Source organism: Cebus imitator, unplaced genomic scaffold (assembly GCF_001604975.1).
Source record: "Cebus imitator isolate Cc_AM_T3 unplaced genomic scaffold, Cebus_imitator-1.0 Scaffold7, whole genome shotgun sequence".
NCBI classification, from domain to species: domain Eukaryota; kingdom Metazoa; phylum Chordata; class Mammalia; order Primates; family Cebidae; genus Cebus; species Cebus imitator.
Window position 1 is genome coordinate 6,239,394 of NW_016107322.1, and position 9,842 is coordinate 6,249,235.

The 9,842-nt window shown below is 37.4% G+C and overlaps 1 pseudogene; it reads left to right on the forward strand.

Moving 5' to 3' along the window:
• The first annotated feature begins 960 nt into the window (after window positions 1-960).
• On the forward strand, window positions 961-1,746 carry LOC108311805 (annotated as a pseudogene).
• The last annotated feature ends 8,096 nt before the right edge of the window (window positions 1,747-9,842 follow it).

Below are 9,842 nucleotides of genomic sequence, written 5' to 3' on the forward strand. Positions count from 1 at the left end.
AAGTCCAGATTGTATTTCTTTGTCATTTCTCCTAGATCTCCTCTGGTCTATGACAGCTTTTCATTCTTTTCCTTGTTTTTCATCATCTTGGCAGTCTTGAGGAGTACTGGCCAAGTAAGCTGTAGAATTTCCTTGGATCTAAATTTATCCAATGTTTTTCTTATGATTACAGTGAGCTTATGGGTTTTTGGAAAGAATATGACATGGATAAAGTGCCTTTCTTATCCCAGAATATCAAGGGGGATATCATATCTACATGACATCACTGAAGATGTTAATCTTAATTACTTGGTTAAGTACACCTGACAGATTTCTTCACTATAGAGTTACTCATTTTCTCTCTTCTTACTCTCATCCTTGGAAGCAAGTTAAGATGTCTAGCCTACCAACAAAGAGAAATGTGGTAGTGATTAAACACCCCACCTTCGAGGGATGAGTATCTGTATATATTAAATGAAATTCCTCTGTAAGGAATGTTGGTTTTTCCTTTCCAATTTATTTATTTAATTAGTTATCTTTTACAGTACATATTTGCATGTGTGTGTGTATATATATATGTGTATATACATACACATATATATATTATAAGTTAGTCTCGTAGCTTTTCATTTCACATTTAAGTATTTCGTGTGTCTGTAATTGATTTTTGACAATAGTGCAACATAGGGGGCCAGTTTTATTCTTTGATGTACAGATGGCTAATTGTCCTAATATCTTTAGCCCCTTGCCCCCACTGTAATGACAGTCTGCTGATAGAAATAGTCTGTTAAAAATTATTGCTAACCTAACAATTAAAAATGTTTATTGATTTAATTTTCATATCAAGAATTTTTGAAGTTTAACGTTTTTTGTAGTCTTGATTTATTGGATGTTTTGTGTATTCCTTGCAGGTGTTAAGAACTGTTTATAGCACATATAAATTAAACAATCTGTTATGGTCCTCTTTTTCTGGCTGGAACCATGGAGGGTGCAAAAGAGAAGAAGGTTCCTGCTTTGTCAGAAACCTGTAAGAAAAAGCGAGGGAATTTCGTAGAGCTGAAGATCAGGCAAAGAAGTTTGCCCGAAGGATGTTTTGAAAGGCAAGGAGGAAGCTTATCATCTATGAAGAAGTGAAGCACTATCACAAGGAGTACAGGCAGATGTACAGAACTGAAATTTGAATGGCGAGGATGGAAAGGAAAGCTGGCAACTTCTATGTACCTGCAGAACCCAAATTGGCATTTGCCATCAGGATCAGAAGTATCAATGGTGTGAGCCCAAAGGTCCAAAAGGTGTTGCAGCTTCTTCACCTTCGTCAAATCTTCAGTGGAAACTTTGTGAGGCTCAACAAAGCCTCAATTAACATGCCGAGGATTGTAGAGCCATATATTGCATGGGGGCACCTAAACCTGAAGTCAGTAAATGAACTAATCTACAAACATGGTTATGGCAAAATCAATAAGAAGCGAATTGCTTTGACAGATAATGCTTTGATTGCTTGATCTCCTGCTAAACATGGCATCATCTGCATGGAGGATCTGATTCATGAGATCTAAACTGTTGGGAAACGCTTCAAAGAAGCAAATAATTTCCTGTGGCCCTTCGAATTATCTTCTCCATGAGACAGAATGAGGAAAAAGACCACACATTTTGTAGAAAGTGGAGATGCTGGCAACAGGGAGGACCAGATCAACAGGCTTATTAGAAGAATGAACTAAGGTGTCTACCATGATTATTTTTCTAAGTTGGTCAGTTAATAAACACTACCTGCTCTCAAGTTGAAAAAAAGATCTGTTAAGATACACTGTTTTTTGTTTTCTTGTTGTGAGATGGAGCCTGGCTCTGTCACCCAGGCTAGAGTGCAGTGGTGCGAGTGGTGTGATCTTGGCTCACTGCAGCCTCCGCCTCCTGGTCTCAAGCAATTCTCCTGCCTCAACTTCCTGAGTTGCTGGGTTTACAGGTGCATAACACCATGCCCAGCTACTTTTTGCATTTTTAGTAGAGATGAGGTTTCACTATGTTGTCCAGGCTGGTCTCGAACTCCTGACCTCAGGTGATCCACCTGCCTCGGCCTCCCAAAGTGCTGGGATTACAGGCATGAGCCACCATGCTGGCCATAGATTTCTTTCTTTTTTTTTTTTCTTTTTAAAACAAAACTAGAAATGTGTAGGTAAGAAGAAGTACTATTTATTAGATGCTTATTGTGAAGCCTTTGCTAGAAATTTAGTTACATTCTCTCATATAGTTTCACATCATTCTCATAACGTCTGTATTTTCCAATTGTACACATGAGAAAACTGAGGTGCATGTTTCAAATCTTAGCTTATCAGTAAGAGCCAAATTTAACCCTAGATTTGGCTTCAAAGTCCACAGCCAATTTTTTTTCAGAAGCCATGGGCTCCACTTGCTTTACAATCTAATTCTTTTGACTCACACATACTTTCAATGAACCACTAATGTTAACAGTCCAAGGAATATTTATCAGTAAGGGTGGATTCTGCTACACCTTAGCCAATATTGATTACTAACAATAGGAGTTTCAAATTGAAATAAATGCACAGTTTAAAAACCCAACCTAGCACAACTGGCAATATAAATATAAAATTATGCTTCAGAGAGAAAATGTGACTACATATGAATGACACTATTAGAATCAAATTTACAAGCTTATTTAAGAGATGAAAACTATTTTTAGACAAAGCAATAAACCAAATGAAACCAGCAAGAGCACGTGGTATTAAAACCATGGAGAATGAAGATGAGACTAGAAAAGAGAATGAGAAAGTAATTTGCAAAAGCAATTTAACATCTTTGAGGTAATAAGGCACACTTACCTCTTTGATAAATATTTGAATTTTACTATGCAGAAGACATTTTATTTTAAAAGAAACAATAAAAATTTTAAGCAAAGGATTGTAATACTTTTTCAAGAATCTATGTTGTTGATAAATTCCATAATTGGAGAAAATCTGATTACTAAGACCAAATTCTCATAGAAAATAGGGAACTGGAGGAAAAATAAAATGACAGCCACTAAAAATAAGAGTGTTAGAAGACATTGACTTCTAAAACAAATCAGAGTAGATAGTGTTCAAAATTTTCCCAACAGGTTAGCCGTTCTTATGAATCGCATTCCTTAATTACTCAGGAGACGCTGTAGTGACTTCACTCTGGACAGCCATGTTCTATCCCAAAACTTTCACATTCTGCAAGTTATGCATTTTTATATACTATCAAACTGTCCTTCATTGGTTTAGAATTCTGTACCTTCTATTTCTTTAATTCATTCCTCTAAGGTTTATTAACTAAGCAATGTTAAAAGTTAGAAAAATTTTAAATTTCAGCATGAAAATATGGATTGTTACCTAAATTTCAACAAATTCTCAAAAGCAAGGATGCTAAAATCACTAATGGTTAGGTGTTACTTTATTGGCCCAAGTTCCCAAAATCATATGAAATCAGAAAACAGGTTTTTAGGAAATTACCTGCATAGCCATATCTCTAAGTCAAGTAGCATGAAAATTATCCAAAATGCTTTGCAAATGTTCTCTGCTTGGGTCAGTTCTTAGACAACAGAATTGATGGGCATGGTAAGCAGAATAATGACCCCCAAAAGAGGTCCAAGTTTTATTCTTGGAGCCTGTGGATATTATGTGGCAAGCGGGAATTTGCAGATATGACTAAGAACTTTCAAATAGGGGGGTTATCTGGGATTATCTTTGTGAGCCCAATGTAATCATGCGGGTCCTTATATATCAAAGAGGAAGACAGGAGAGTCAGAGCCAGAAGAGGAGATGTGACTCTGGAAGTGGAGGTCGGAGGGCTTCACTGCTGGCTTTGAAGATGGAGAAAAGAGTCATGAGCCAAGGAATTCCAGAGGCATCCAGAAGCTGGAAAAGCTCCTCTAGAACCTCAGACGAAAGCAGGCCTGTGGCTATCTTAAGTTTAGCCTGTAGGAGACCTGTCAGAGTGGTGGAAGAAGCTATCAGGAAAGTAGCAGGCCTTTTGAAAGGTCAGAAGGCTCTGCAAAGCTTCAAAGGAGACAAAGCTGAAGGCAGCTGTTCTCTTATCCTGAGGCAAAGGGCGAGGAGTAGGTACAAGGGATTGTAGGGGAATATTTCTAAATGGGCTGTTTACTTACGTTGTCTGGAGACCAACCTTTGATTATCTGCCTGTTAGGCTGTTCCCTGCAAGGGGGAACAACAATGTTAACTACCCACAGATTGTGTCGGCTCCAGGCTTTTGGCATCATATCTGTACTAAATAAAAGCTAGCAGCTCCAGCTTATTGGGACTGCTCACCCTGCCGGCAGTCCTCTAGTGGCTCTTACACTGCATACCTGTGTCTGAGTACTCCTTTCATCCGTCGCTTGGCCAGGGTCTGCAGGACAGACCCGGAATTAGCCCAGTGAGACTCATGTCAGATGTCTAGTTCATAAAGCTCCAAGACAGAAAATGTCTTGTTTTAAGCAACTACACTTGTGGCAATTTGCACAGCAACAATAGGCAACGAATACAAGGGGCACTGGAATGCATTTCACAAGAATAACTAATTTCTGGTTTTTAAAATGCAGAATATTGAGACACAGAGCTATAAAGATTTCCAGGAGAGATTGTGTATAATTACCATTTTCTTCAAAACAGAGCAGCCGAGAACATGTCTATGCATCAGTTCTACAAATATCAATCACAAATGTTCCATTTCAGATTCTGCAAAATGTTTAAACACCAGTTTCATCTTACAGTGAAATTTGTCTTACCGGAAAAAAAAACAAGTTATTCATATTCAAACATTTACTGACCATCTAAACATATACTAAACACTAGGGTTAGCAACATAAATAAGACAAGGTCTGTTTGAGGAATGTGACTTAGTACAGAATTTTTCTTTCTGTTCTTTTTGACCATGAACCACAGTAACAAGTATATTTTTGCATTGCAACTCAGTGTATATACCTTTATAAGCCTGAACCAAAAACTTGATACACTCTAATGTTTTCCATCCTTTTTCTGGCCAATTTCATTTGAAAATGCTATGTATAAACTGTTGAATTGATTTTATAACCTACTCATGGGCTTGAAAACCATTAGCTTAGTGAGTAAGTGAGACATGTAAAGAAATAGCAGAGCATGTCATATACTCTGATGAAAATGATAACCATGGTAGTACAAGAAAAACAGTAAGATCTAACATTTGAATGCTTACCATATTCACTGTTCTAAGGGAGTATAGAACATTTTAAGTACCCTAATCATGTATTCACACTTCAGAGGTAGCTACATAAAATCTTTAAATATTATTTTAGGAATCTATACCTAAGAGTTTTCAGTTACTATACAAACATTAGAAATATTTTTTTAAACAGTACCATGAGCTGTGCTTGCGTTACATGACTGAATAGAATGAGTGTATAGGCACCAACCCCCATGCATGAACTTGATGTAGAGATATGCAAGTCCAGCAGCAACTAGTATCTTTGGAGCAGCATGATAGGTTCACATCTCATTTGGCCACACACTTTCATTTCATAGATAACAATGTTGCTTGACCCAAACTGGAAGGTTGGCTTATCCTGCTTTCAGAATGTCCTAACGGCCTTAGTACTCTAAGCTTACAAGAGCAGTTGATGTGACTATATGTGCTTCTTGTTAATACATTTTAGACAAGTCTTTATTATAGAATGTGTTTTCATTATCGACATACCATGGGGTAGCATGGTTACATGGGAGAGGATTGTCATCCAAAGGCTACTTGCCTACCTCTAATTGCTGGGAGCTCTCAATATTTGCCAAAAGAACCTGATGATTATTAAGTAGTCAACTTGGCTTCTTTCAGTTCCCCAAGATTTGCATTCTCTTCCAAGAAACTTGTATTTCATCTTTTAACTGTGTTTGTCAAAAAGAGGCATGCTGTCAGAAACACTTAAACGGAGCTCAATATTCTGCATATTGTACTTAAGCAGTAGCTCCCCCCACTTCCAATCCGTGTTCTTAATATGTGTATTTTGTGAAAGAGAAGGGTGCTTGTTGAATCTGCAGAATATTGAGCTCTGTTTAAGCAGTTCTGTTTAACAGTCTTACTCCTTTTTCTCTTCCCACCCCCACACCAGGAAGACAATGTGTCCTGATCATTGTTTTGAAGACTATGGCATGTTTCCTTCTCACCACACCTGGATTTCTTCTTGATTATTTTTTCCTCTCACTCTGTGGCCTAAAATTTGTCCTCACTCTGGCAGTCTCATAAGGACAGAATGATAGAGAATGGGAATAAAAGAGTCATAGGTAGTACTAATAGTCATTTGTTAGGTATCACCTGCAGCCTTCCTAAAAGAAAGGATAAAAGGCAGAATAAAAATGCTGAAAACATAACCTATCTCCTTCCCACTCAGCTCTCATTCCTCAGGTTCCTTTCAGTGCTATCTATAGATAACTTCCTGCATATTAGCTCACAGTCTTCAAACCTCCTCAATCACTATGGAAATGCCTAAGTGACTGTGCTTCCTCTGAAACGTCATGAAACTTATAAGTCACCATAAAAGAGTGACTCCTAATACTTGTGTCAAGTTTGTCTTTCTTGGAGGTCTGAGATTGAAAAGTAGAGTGAAAGAGAGAGAAAGAAGGAAGGAAAGGCAGGGAGAGAAGGGGGTGGGGTGGTGGGGGACCAAAACAAAAGGGTTCTAGAGTCCTTAGAGAAAAAAGCAAATTCTTATTCCTATAATTTTGATGAGTAAAATTAAAAACAGGCCAGGAGCTGTGGCTCATGCCTGTAATCCCAGTACTTTGACAGGCTCATCACTTGAGCCCAGAAGGTTGAGACCAGCCTAAGCAACATGGCAAAACCCAGTCTCTACAAAAAATATAAAAATTAACTGGGCATGGCAGTATGTGCCTGTAGTCCCAGCTACTTGGGGTGCTGAGGGAGGAGGATTGCTTGAGCCTGGAAAGTCGAGGGTGCAGTGAGCCATGTTCACACCACTGCACTCCAGCCCGGGTGACAAAGCGAGACCCTGTCTCAAAATAAATAAATAAATACAAACAAGCTAAGCTTTAGGATACAAGACTGCTTGCCTCAGGAACTCCTGGAAAAATTATCTGTCTCTCCTTATTCCAATTTTCAGCATAATGTCTGAACCATGTGAAGATCAATCATTATGCTTAATGGGCAATGGATTATCCGAAACAGATTTAAATCTGATTTCTTCCTCTTGCACACACTGATCACTGAGCTGCTTTTTCACCTTCTTCTTTTTCTCCTTCTCTTCTCCTGTGTATGCTTAGGACACACAAAGATTTTAATAATATAATAATAATGGGGAAATTTACATGGAACATTTTCTGACACGGCTTTAGAATGTTCAAATTTCAATTTCTAAAATCTCCATATTGTCTATTTACAAGTATTCATCTTCCCTGAGAAGTCCTCTCTCACACCCCTTTTTTGTTTGGAAGTATACCCTAGTTCAAGGTTTTCAGAATACCCCAAGATTCCCTGTTTTTAGGGCCCTTATGAGAATTATCTTTCACTCTTTCTTTGTCTAGGTAAAAATCTGGCATACAATAGGTGTTCAGTAACTGCTGGATGGAGGAATAAATGAATTATTACCACTACTATGGATTTATTTTTTTTCCACTAGTGACTAATTTTCCTTTTGTTTTGGCATTAAGGCACATTTTACAGAAATGCAAAAAACAGTAATTAATGTGAAACACCACTATTATGATCTATTATAATCTTCACTCCAAAATAGAAAGGAACAAGCTGTCTTTTGCAGCTACTGTCTAAATTGTGGATAAAAAGTTTCAGTTTCTAAATGTAATTGCTGTGCAGATCGATTCATTTTGTTCCTCTTGGATCTCCCTGAAGCATTCCTCTAGCCTTCTACCTCTGAGTTTTGTTTTAAGAACATACTTGTCAGTTGAGATTAAGATAACATTCCTATGTGAACACAAAAGCTGAGAAAGAATTCCAGTCACGCTGCCAGAGGAACCAGCTGTGCTGTTTAGCTTCTCTAGACAGAGTGCTGGCTGTGCCTCAAACATTGAATGGAGTCAACAGGTACAATTCCTGTGTGAGTACCGTGTTGCACAACACTCCCTCCAAAACAGCAAACATGCCAATCACCAGGATGAAGGCTAGGCTCCTATCCTTCTATTAAATATTCTGGAAAAACTGATGTTTAAAATAAGTATTTCAGGGGACTGGGTGGGCTCCTGCCATACTCTTTAGTTCCTGTTTTGATCCCAAAGTATCTGAGACGGATATCAGTCACTTTAGAAAGTTTACTTTGCCAAGGTTAAGGAGGCGCCTGTGACAGTCTCAGGAGGTCCTGACAATGTGTGGACATGTGCCCGAGGTGGTTGGGATACTGCTTGCTTTTATATATTGTAGGGAGGCATAATACATCAATCAATACCAGAAGGTTTACATTGGTTTGATCTGAAAGGGCAGGAAAACTTTAAGCAGGAGGCTTCCAAGTCATAGGTAGATTTAAATATATTCTGATCTGCAATTGGTTGAAAGAGTGTTATCAGTAAAAAGAAATATTTGGGTTATGATTAGGGGTTGAGGAGACCAAGGTTTTCTCGTAAAGATGAAGCCTTCAAGTAGCAGGCTTTAGAGAGAATTGTAAATGTTTCTTATCAGACTGAAGGTTGGCATGGATGTTAATGCCGGAAGGATATACTGAGGCATGTCTGAACCCCACTTCTCATCATGGCCTGAACCAGTCTTTCAGGTTACATTTTAGAGTAACTTGGTCATTCAGAAGGAGGGAGTCCATTCAGACTTCTTTTATTCTAATGTTTTTTTTGAATTCCTGAAATACCATAGCCCAAAATTCAGAATAAGTTGCTTTCCAGATTCTACTGCACTATATTTGTTCATTTTTCCCAAATGGTTTCTCTCTGTAAGGTATAAGACGTCTTTATAAGAAACCATGCTTAGTAAAAGTTTGGATTCTCAGCCTGTAAAGTCCAAGAGTCTGTTTTGATAGTAGGATTAACCCAGGAAGCTCAATTTCTGAAAAAATTTCTGAAGTGTTTTTGGGGAGGCAAATACTAAAAATTCAGGAACATTTTCTAATCCCAGAAAATTTAAGTGACTACATACCTGAAAAGCATTTTTAATGTTGATCTGCTGAGCCCATTAAGTCACATTTAGAAGAAAATTATCAAATACAACTTAACCCAGTGCAGCAATAATAATGTTAAAGAATGATTAATCTTCTCAAATAACTTGATCATTGAGAATTTCTCCAACTCCCGCAATACAATTTAAAATAACTCACGCAAATTAGTAAAAATTAATACGACTTGCTAATGTAAAATGAATGCACATCTTTTATTCTGGTTAGATGCTGAAATACGGCAACTCTCCTGTCTTTAACAGTGTGAATAGAACTGCAAAGAACATTTTCTATCTGAACAGGTACTATAAAAACACCCTATTACTGTGTAATCATATGATGAAATGTCTTCTGCATTGACAGAGCCAAACACTAGGATTAAGTCTAAGTTATTTTTGTTTTCTTCCTAGAATCATCCAAGTCCTTTAAAGGGGATCTATAACCAAAGGCTTTGTAATCTTAGGTAGAAATTTGCCTTGCAAATATAGCCTATTGTTGATTTAAAATTTTTAATAGCATTTGATGTTTGGTATATTTTAATTTTCAGAATTTCCATTACTAAATTTTAATATTTGAGGATTCCTCCCAGAAACCTATACATGTTTAAAGACAACAAACAAAATAATTACTTATTATCTCCTTTTTGCCAACTGTCTAAATTTACACTATTTTTTTCCTTGTTTTAGATTTGACCAGGTCATTGCCAAATTAATAAAACATCTTTTTTTTTTTTTTTTTT